This window comes from Canis lupus, chromosome 17, assembly GCF_003254725.2.
Source record: "Canis lupus dingo isolate Sandy chromosome 17, ASM325472v2, whole genome shotgun sequence".
In the NCBI taxonomy this organism is placed as follows: Eukaryota; Metazoa; Chordata; class Mammalia; order Carnivora; family Canidae; genus Canis; species Canis lupus.
In genome coordinates this window covers 41,066,344-41,077,739 of record NC_064259.1, presented here as the reverse complement: position 1 = coordinate 41,077,739, position 11,396 = coordinate 41,066,344, and positions in this window count along the sequence as shown.

Genomic DNA, 11,396 nt, shown 5'->3' with positions numbered 1-11,396 from the left:
AAACCAAATTAGAAAGCTGACCAATCAGATGGTCTAGCACACCAATTTATAATGGTTACTAAATCATATCTAGAAATATCATCTGATGAATAAAAGATGTTGTTTTATCAGAACTCCTCTTCAGAATATCAGTTTAAAGAAGTACTCTGATGAAGAGACTGGGTTAATAGGTGCTCAAAATCTTTTAAGTAAATATTGAACAAATAAGTAAGGCCTATTTAAAGATTTACAAAATTATTAGCCTGTCTTGGTCTACTCTGCCTATACATTATCTTGGCCAAAACAAGTCACACACTGGAAGAAAAAGAAATGAGTGTGTATAGTTGTAAAAATAACAATCGCTTAATATTTGTTAATCAAGCATTTATTTAGCACATACTATTTGTCATCACGGTCCTATTCTCATTCTTCATATATTTTAGATGAGCAGGACAGAATATAAATTATAACAAAATAACATAAAAATGTTATGTTATTTTATTTTATGAACATAAAAATGTCAGAAAGAAATTTCAGCAAATCTAGTCTGTTAGGTGTTTACTGTATAAATTAGATCAGATAGGAATTAAAAAGAGAGCACTTTGACTGAACTTAGCTCAGTGTGGAAAAAAAATCAAGAACAAATAGTATATTAACTGAGATTTTTAAAACGGAAAGAAATTGAGTAAAGTGAAACAGAGGATTTAGAGTTCTTAAAGTTGAAAAGAACGAGAACTAAATCCATACCCCACTTCCCATATTAAAAATAGCACACTAAATAAGATAACTGGTCAGAATTGGGTTAATTGTAAGCAATCCTTTAAGAATATTATAAAAAAAAGAAGACCTATACTTCAGGAAAACAGTTTATATGGTTTCAGGAATTCGTAAGCCAGTCTAGGGGATGAGAAGACCATGGGCTAAGAATTGGCTAGTCCTAGTGGAGTTTATAAGTAACTTTGATCCCTGAGATCTGAAGAGGGGGCAGGGCCTGTCAGAGTCAGGATCTTAAAAATTGTATGATCAAAGTTATTTTGTTTTACATTCTTTATAAAAGAAAATAAAAGCACAATTATAAGATTATCAAAATCTTGTCAAAATATCAAGATAATTTTGTAAATACAATAGGCTTTAGAATAAAATGCAGCTGTTGCTTAGCGCCTTCAAAGTACCACAATATTCACCTTCGAATTTTACTGATATTCATCTTCTATGATGCCAATACACAAGAAAACACAGAGTGCATAAATATTGAATTAGAAAGAAATAAATTTGCCTGGTGTATGATATTCCTTATTGCATTTAGGTAAGACATAAAATACGGATCTGTAAATTTCTCTGCACTCTCCCTTCATGCTGAATTTCCAGCCAGAAATGTTCCCAGAATTTATTTTTTTGAAGAACTTTAATTTTTCTTGGCAAGGTAAATGTCTTTTTGAATCATTACATGAGATTGAAATATTTCTATTCAATATTAGCATTTAAACTAGTCCATCCTAAAATCAGGTTCTAGGTTTGCTTTCCAAATGATTTTTATTCCCCAAATTGTCATTCCTCAAACATCACTTTGAATTAATATTGCTGTAATATTATATAGTATGGTTAAAAATACATAATGTTGACTGGAAATTTGGTCCATTCTAAAAAAACTTCCAGTCTTATTCACCTTTCATTACTAAGGGTTAAAATTTCATCTTGAGAAATAACTGAAGCAAAGGAAATCATTTAAATGCTATGAGTTTAACAAAATTCATATGTTTTCACAACCTGATCCTTGATGTTTCATCATTTTATAATTTTTTTAAAAAATGTATTTAATAAAGTTCAGTGAGTTTTCATAGCATCAGAGTTCTTTTTTTTTTTTTTTATCAGAGTTCTTATTGAGCAGTATCTTAATTAAGGGATTTGAGAGTTTAGGTCAATAAAGTAGGGAAAACAATTCCAGAATTCCAGGATATTCTTTCTTCATTCCAGTACTATAATTTTCAATCGTTAGGGCACATATGAATTACCTGAGGGTAATTGTTAAGATTATAGATACACATACACTATTCCTAGGTATTCTCATTTGGTAGGGAAAATATTTTTTAAAATATAGAAAAACATCAGAAAATGTAAAAAAAAAAAAAGAAAAGAAAATGTACAGTCACGAATCAGTAGTCAAAATGTCTAACCCTTGTTAACATCTTAATAACAAAAGAAATCTAGGATAGAGCAATGAAGCAAGGACCAAATAAAGTTGGATAACAAAATATAAATAAAGAAAGTTCTTGGAGACTTCTTCTCAGAGAGATTATATAAAGAGATAGGTGGCAGAGCTATAGTCAAAGAGAAGAGGTATAGGCACTTATTAGGCATTTAATAATTTATTATTTAGAATAATAAGTTGAAAATATCAGGACTATGCTTAGATTGAATCAATGAACATTTGCTGCATAGCAGGCAAATTGCTATATGCTAATTATGCAAAGAGGAGTCAGATACACCTGCCAGTGTTAGATAACCTTTGCTGCTAATAAACATTCCTTTAAAACAATTCACTAGAAAGTAATTAAAGTAAACACATGGTATTTATGCTTTGATATATGTGGATATTTAGTATAATCAAAAAATTCTGGATATTTCTATGCCTAAAAGTTATTTTCTTGTGACAACACAGATAATGAGAAGGTAGAAAACAAATCACTCTTCTTCCTGTTTTCATGGAATGCCATTCTATCCTCTACCACACCCCTTCCTTCCCCACCCACCTCCACATATTGATCCCATCCAGGGCTCCTTTTCATTCACTCATGAATCTTTCTCTTCTAATGTCCTCTGCCTCTCTGCTTTATTTCTACTTTATTTCTTCAATACTAGTGTTTTAATTGGCTCCTAACTGGTCTTTTGGCATCTGGTCTTTCACCCTAATGGTCCATCCCTGAAACCACAAACTGTATTGTCTTTCTGAGGTAGATGTGGATCCTAGTACTTTATCACAAAAGACTAAAAAATAGCCTTTGTGTATTCCTCTCTGTTTAACAATAACATCTAAATGCTTTCTCTCAGCCTTTAGGGTTTTAGCATTCATTCATTCTTCCAAAAAAAAAAAAAAATGTAGTGGCTACAGTGCAATAGATGCAAAGTATGTTTGCATACTGGAGATATAGCCATTAACAAATGTGACCCATGTTTACCATTCAAAGAATTCTAGCCTAGTGGATAATGGTATTCTGTAGGAGAATGCCCCACCTTCTCACTCCACCCTCAGCTTTTAGTACCCTGCTTCCCTTTTAAAACTTCCCTGTGTCACTTCCCTCAAAATACATGTGCTCAATTTGAGTGCCCATTCAGTTCTTGCAATTTCTTTTTTTTTTTTTTTCATTTTGCTGCTGAAAGCTTTTTTTTTTTTTTTTTTTTTTTTTACGGAGTTCAATTTGCCAACATATAGCCTAACACCCAGTGCTCATCCCGCCAAGTGCCCCCCCGCAGTGCCCATCACCCAGTTCTTGCAATTTCTGAAAGGCTTCATACCTCTTATGCTTTCTCTTCTTCCTGTGCCTAGAATATCCTTCCTCCTGTTCTATACCAGACATGGTCCTGCCCATTCAAATCTCTGCTATACTTTCTATATCTGACATGGCATTTCAAATCATTTAAAAATGTAGTTTGTTTGTTTTTTTTTTAAGGAGGAGAAAAGGTCAGTATATAGGACTATAATAACATCCTTGACATTCCTGTATGCCAAAAAAAAAAAAAAAAAAAGAAAATGTAAATATCAAAAACCAAGGATTTTTAATTTGCCCATCCAAATTATGAGCTATCCATGATGTTGTCAGAATCCCTCTCCAATCTTAACATAGCCTTTCACTTTCTAATCCCTGTTATAAAAAGACCTAGCTGCCATAAATTTCACACAACTCCTTTCCCTATATAAGTATATAGCATGTGTCATGGATATAAGTATATAGCATGTGTCATGGCCTTTGGGTAAGGTTTTAAATTTTTTTTTAACATGCCATCCTCCTGACCTTAGTTTTAGCAGTGTGAAAAACATCTATCTTTGTATCAATAAACATTAATAATGGAGAAGTGAATATATGAATGATAGATGAATGTCATTGCTCTGACATTGCTCTGACACAGAGGCTCCTAAACTCAGATGCTTGATCTGATGTTTGCCTGCTGTGTCCAATTGTACAGGATTCAATTTCTATTTTTTACTTCCTGGTCTGAGAATGCTTTTTTTCCTAAACCCTAACTACTCTGATTCCCTTGCAAATGCTACATACCTATTTTGATTTCATCATTCTTTCTTTGGGATGAAGAACTAGATAAACCTCTATTCTCAGTACCTAGGACTCTTCTATCAAGTGATGATGTTTTCACATGATTATCATCCGTCTTCAGGTGTGTTTGAATTTCTTATTATTGATCTTTAACACTGACTCATGTTCAGATGATATCTAGTGATAGTTTTAGTGGCATCTGATTTTAACAGCCGTTGTCAAGTTCTACTTGGGCATTCCACCCTAGGGGAGATCTGTCTGTAAGTAGAGGCACCACAATCAGTGATAAGACCAAAGGGGTTCCTCTGTCTAAATGGGTGAAATCTCTTCAAGGTAGAAGTCCTATAACTACCAATGGGGTCCTAGAAAGACAGGGATCATCCCAACTCCCTAACTATAGAAGTAGAGTTACATTAAGGATTTAGGTTAAAAAAAAATTAGAGAGGTATGATTCTTAGGGAGTTTACTACAGTGAGAGGGCATAGAAGAAAATCTCCATGTCACCATTTTTCCAGCCCTGATGAGTCATTACTCTTCCAAGAGACTTTGAGCTGATTTGGTTAAAAATTGTCACCATATAAAGATGAAAAATGTCAGCATTTATTTTTTAAATTCATATACTAATAAATTCACTTGCTGATAGACAAGTATGGTGGTTAATTTTATGTATCAACTTGACTAGGCTGTGGAGCTCAGCTGTTCAATCAAATATTAGTCTAGATGATTTTGTAAATATATTGTGAAGATGTGATTAACATTTACAGTCAGTCAATCTTAAGTCAAGGAGATTACCCTTCACAATGTACATAAACTTCATCCAATTCATTGAAGGTATTAAGAGTAAACACTGAAGATGTTCTGAGAAATAATTCTTAAGACTCTAACATATAATTCCTGCCTGGGTTTCTAGCCTTTCAGCCTGACCTATAGATAGTGAACTTTCCAGTCCTTGCTGTCACGTGAGACAATTCTTAAAATCTCACACTCTCGGGCAGCCCAGGTGGCTCAGTGGTTAAGCACCACCTTCATCCCAGGGCATGATCCTGGAGACCAGGGATCGAGTCCCACGTCAGGCTCCCTGCATGGAGCCTGCTTCTCCCTCTGCATGTGTCTCTGCTGCGCTGTCTCTCTGCCTCTCATTAATAAATAAAAAAAATTAATAAAAAAAATCTCACTTTCTCTTTCTCTTATAGATACATACATACATACATACATATAGGTAGATATAGATATCCTATTTCTTGTTGGTTCTATTTTCTGGCTAATCCTGACTAATACAGTAGAATAAAAATTGCTTTATTCCTGACTAGTTGTTGAGATAAGGTTCAAACCCTATTGCGTCAAAGGGAAAATTGTGCACTTTCAGAAATCTAGGGAGGAAATGGTGTTACCATGCAGAACACTCATCTTCCAGCTATGGATTAGTGAATTGTCCCTCTGTTCATCCCTTCATAATGCTTCCTTTGTTCTAACTTGATAGAAAACAGCAGTTTGGCCTTGCACCACAGCATCTTCTCAACAGAATATTTGAGGATATTCAAGGGATTTTTGTAGGCTCCATATGTGAAATTTAAGAGAAAATCATTGAACTGTTTCTTTTTAGCACTTAACCTTGAGAATTCATTTTCTGCTTTTCAGCAGAAAAGGAAGAAATAAAACTACTTTTATGAAACTTAGTCTCTTTCTAGCAGTTACAAAAGTGCAACTTTTTGGCTTGATTAGCAGAAAGGACTTGGTTCCTTCTGCAGATGACACCCTTAAGTACTACTGAGGTAGGAGGATGGGAAAGTGTTAGAATGTCACAAATTCTTAAACTCTTCTTGTCATATCATGGGCCCTGACTGGGCATAGTCAGGTTTTCTGCAATGGTGTAAGACTGGCTCAGAGAGAGTTTAGGATTCAGAATGAATTTTGGGAAGAGAAACAAAGTTGTAGAAGCATGAACAATGCATAACTTGGTGAGATATCATATCCAAATCCGAAGTAAGAATGCAGTGAAGTATTTCCTTTCGGGGTACAGGTTGTTAAAGCAAAAGGGTGGAAGTCAGCAAAGACAAATGCATCAAAAATCATTCTTCTTTGCAAAACTAAGATTGTTCCAAATTCAAGAATTGTGTTTTATTTACCTGTGTATCCCCAGGAGCTAGACTTAGAGAAACTTTTTTTTTGGGTGGGGGATATGGTATGTATGCATGAATTTATATGCAAATGAATAAATATTGGAACTTATTCATTTATAAATGAATTAATAAATGAAAGAATAATTAAAAATTCAGGCCAAGAGGCTGTTGACATAATCAGATTTGATCAACATCCCCAAAGGAAATCTGGGACCATAAGGCAATGATTTTCCATGTCTGAAGAGGAATGGGGAATCCCACAACTTACTCATACAAGGCTTTGAAAAACAGCAGAATCAAAGTGGTAAGATCAGGAGTAGTAACTCAGTTGCCAATTCTAGAATGTTTGATTGGAGCCTACTAACAATCTCCTGCCCAAGTAGAGATAGATCCTAGACATGTGAGGAGAGTCTTAGCTTATAGATTAGTATTAAATGACTTTAGGAGCCAGAACTCAAAACAATTTCTAACACTTCCCACTTTTCCTTTTCTGTATTTCTGAACTATATAATCAACAGCTAGTTTCCTAGTACCAAGTTAATATTTATTTGGGCACTTTAAGTGATTTTTCAAGGGCTATAATGAAAGTAAAAAACTGTAGTTAGGAGTGGAAACCAGATCTAGTTAAGGATATGATTAAATAAATAGTAGAACATCCAGATAATAAAATATTATTTAAGAATGCATATGAAGAGTTTGTAGTGAAAGTTTCAACCATAAAGTTAAATTTCATGAAATTTTATAAAATTGTGAATGCCTTATAATCTGAATCATCCTTCAAAAAATGTGTCAAAAATTGGGCAGCCCGGTGGCTCAGTGGTTTAGAGCCGCCTTCAGCCCAGGGCATGATCCTAGAGACCCAGGATTGAGTCCCAGGTCGGGCTCCCTGCATGGAGCCTGCTTCTCCCTCTGCCTATGTCTCTGCCTCTCTCTCTCTCTCTCTCTGTCTGTCTCTCATGAATAAATAAATAAAATATTTTTAAAATGTGTCAAAAATTAATCAATTTTAAGAGTGCTTCTTGGTGGTGAATCCATGGATGATATATTTTGTTTCTTCTAGTTTTCCAGTATCATCCAAATGGTCTATAATGAGCATATAACAATATTGTAATAAAAAACTATTTTAGTCATTTATTTTCATTTAAAAAACATTATTTAATTCTCTTCAGTCATTAATGAATTAATATTGGTCCCACAAGCCCCAGATTTTGCTTTAAAAGCTATATAAACACTTCCTCAGAGTGTGCATGTGATTGTGTGTGTCTCTATGTGTGTTAAATTCATTTATAAAGGAATCAGTTGCATCTCCGATTTGCAAAGGTATTGGTATTGGTCTTATTATCTCTGTGTAAAAAACAGGAACTAGAGTCTTAGGACAATGAATTAGATGCTTGTTAGATATTTGTCAAGTGAATGAAGAAAAGAACGAAATATGAAGGTAGGGAAGGTGCAAGGTTGAGAGAAACTCACTGTTTTAGAAAAGATTTTGAGAGGCAATTCCTGAATTCTTTATTGGCATGTAGGATATCATCAATGTACAAAAATGTTTCTACTAACCTATAAATGTGTTTTATTAGAATTTTAGGGATTACATAGCAATAGGCAAGAAACGAAGGGGATGAAATATCTGGACTAATCATTAAATCACTGTGATTTTTGGCAATTAATTTCCACTCTCTTAACCTCAGAGTTCTTATTAAGTTTGTGTTAGCAATTAACCAGAGAACCTCTGAAGTCTCTCTTCCATTTGGACCTTGTGTTCTATTAATGTATTCTACTTTGTGGCACATTCATGGCTGGCAGCTTTTTCAAATATCAATATGGATTTTCTAAAAACTAGGATTGCCCTTATCTGTTTAACTTGGTAAAAAGCCTAAAATGAGATAAAACTATATTTAACAAATTAGCATTTTTGGAAAGAAAAGCTGAGTTTCTGACATAAATTCTAGAAATTATTACTGCTATCCTATATATTATTTGCTACATTATTGTAAAAGGTTCTTTTTTATTTTTTTAAGATTTATTTCTTTATTTTAGAAAGATAGAGTGCACTGGCAGCAGTGGTGGGGGTAGGATGGAAGAAAAAGAGGGAGAGAGAGAATCTCAAGCCGACTCCTGCTGAGCATGGAGCCTGATGCACGGCTAGATCTCATGACCCTGAGATCATTACCTGAGCCAAAATCAGGAGTCAGACACTTACCCGACTAAGCCACCCAAATGCCCCTCTTAGTGTTTATTATTAACCCAAATTAATAATAACCTCTCTTCCTTTTATCCAATTCCACATTTCAAGGAAGATTCTCTCAAAAATATTAATTATGCATTTCATAAGTGCCAGGCATTTTTCTTGTTTGAAGAGATACTGAGGTAAACAGATGAGATGTCTGCACCACAAGCTCTTATTTAGTCTCTGTGTGTGTTGTGTATTTTGTGACTGCAATAGCAGCCAATGTGAACTAAGAAATCAGTAAGGAAAATAATTTCATATTTGTCCCACTAGAGTAATTGCAATCAGGGAGGAAATTTGTGAGTTACAATTCTAATAAGTTAGGAGAAAGGATACCTACTGTGTGGAGATAATGACTGAGATGAGATTCAATGGATGGATGAGAAGATATGAGCCATTTTAAGAGCAGGGAAAGAAGCAATTCAAACAGGAAGAACAACAAATTAAAGTGGAAAATACCTTGAAATATTCAAGGAACAACAGAGTAATGAGCTCAGTCAAAATATAGTGAGTTAAAAAAAATATAGTTAGTTAAGGGCATGTCATTGCGGGGGAAGGTATGGTGGGGGCAGCACAATTTGAGATAACATTGGAGAATGAGGCAAGGGCCAAAGCATAAAAGGTCTTGTTATCATAAAAGGAGTTGGATTTCTTTCTAGGGTGAGGGGAAAGACATTTAATTTTTTATGTTACGATCTGATCTGTGAAAAGGTAACTATGAACGTTGAATAGGAAATGGATTACAAGAATGTGGAGTTGAGAGCTGAAAGGGTACGAAGGCTAATACAACAGTTACAGTGATGGATAACAGAGCCTTGATCGGGGTGATGAAGGAGGGCACGGATGACATGCTAGATGGCATGTGTGGGTCAGGAGTGATGAGCCAAGGGATTGTTTATGTTTTAAAAATAGGAGATTACTAGAGAATTTTGGTATGCTGGTAGAAATTAATCAGGCAGAGGAAAAAAAGATGATGATGCAGAAGAGAGAAGTTTTAACTAAAGAAATCAATCCTCCAGATTAATATCCCTTACGACCATAACACAGCCACCACTTCCCTCTAACTAAGAGTGTGGTTAGTAAAAGCTTTATCAGAGCACAACACAACAGTGAAAATGAGAGGCACCCAAGGAACAGGAGCCCAATGTGAGCCCAACGATAATAGAAGAGTAAAATGAAATAGTGCCAAAAAGATGGCCAAAGTCTCAGCTTTTCTGCACATTTTCTCTCACAATTATTGCCTCACTAGCAGCCCACTCTGAGTCATGCTGATAGAAGATTTTGTGTTAAATTATTCCAAGAAGGAATATTGTCCCTTAAGGCAGAAATTTTATGACTACCCCACTAAAGCTGCTTTCTACCTAGAAGGCCCTGACACCTCTGCCTCCTTTGTTCCCTTAGAGAAAAATGATGAGATATCCTCTTCTGTAATGCACATTTAGTAGGAGCTCCCTAAATCAACCTTGCTTGACCAATTGAAAATTAGCACTTGAAGATATAATAATTAAAGAAAAGGAGGTTTCCAGTTTCTCACTGTTTAATAATTATGAGATGAAGAAAGAGTAAGACCTGAATCAAATCTATTTTCAGTGAAGGCTCAGAAAATGGAAATCTGGTTCATGTACCAAGAACAAGAAAAGGCTCCTTGACCGTCCTGTTTTGAAGGCCACTTAGATCTAAGATAGTCAATCACACAGCCTTGACCAAAAGCATCTTCCAAGTTGATTTGGGTTTGTATGAGCTTTTCAAGGAGCATGGAAGGAGCCCTATAGCAAAATATATCCCTTTCATGTCACATACCCATAAAATATTTTTTAAGTGTGTGACATTCTAGAGTAAAGCAAAGAGAAGTTGCTTACAATGGCTTTGGAACATTTATATATCTCTTTGGCTGTTCCCATATTCACATTATTTTATTTTCTCATGTGTGAGACATATCACACAAGACTAATCACCACTACTAGTGATTTGCCCTCCAGTGTCCTCCAACTATAAACTATTTTATGTATCTAAGTCAATAAAACTGTCTTTGGTTCCCTGATGAACTATTGTAGTGTAAAATAAATTATTCTTAAACATTTGCCAAACTAGCAGTTCCTATGGGCATCCATGACTGTATAATGGAGACAGATCCATCATGGAAATAATTCAGAGTAGAAAAATGACTGGAAGTGAGTGGAATCACTGCCTAAAAGACAAGAGCTTCCTCATTCTCCTTCATCTTGTATTCTCTTTTCCTGATTTTATCAAGCAGGTGGGAGAAATAATTTGAAGTTATCATTTGACAGCCATCAAATCATAATGCCATTGTGGTATGCATAGTTTGGCTTTCCAATAACAACCTCCAATTTCTTGTTCTCTGGTAGTCTCCCACAAGAGGGTCTTTAAAAGCCTGTGGCATTTGCGGCAGCCACAAGGATCATGTGAGCCAATTATGGTCAATGAGACATACAGAGATACTTGCTGGGGGTATTTCTGAGAAAGGTTTTGCTTCCTGATAAAAGAGAGAAGCTCTTATCCAGGTTTTCAGTCACAACCTGAATTATTCAATCACCAATTTTATTAGGATAACTTGATTCACTGAGGATTATCTGAGATCCAAGCAACAACAAAATTGTTTCATCTAATACAAAAGAAAGTTCTTCAAAAAGACATGTGACTGAACCTGAGCTGTGCCATGTATATTTTCTTCTGTTTTGAACACATTTCTGAAGCACTGTATATGTCGATTTTCTTACCTCTAAAATAAAATTTTTACCATTCTCCAATTTTAGTTTTTAGAATATTAATAAAATAAGTTGC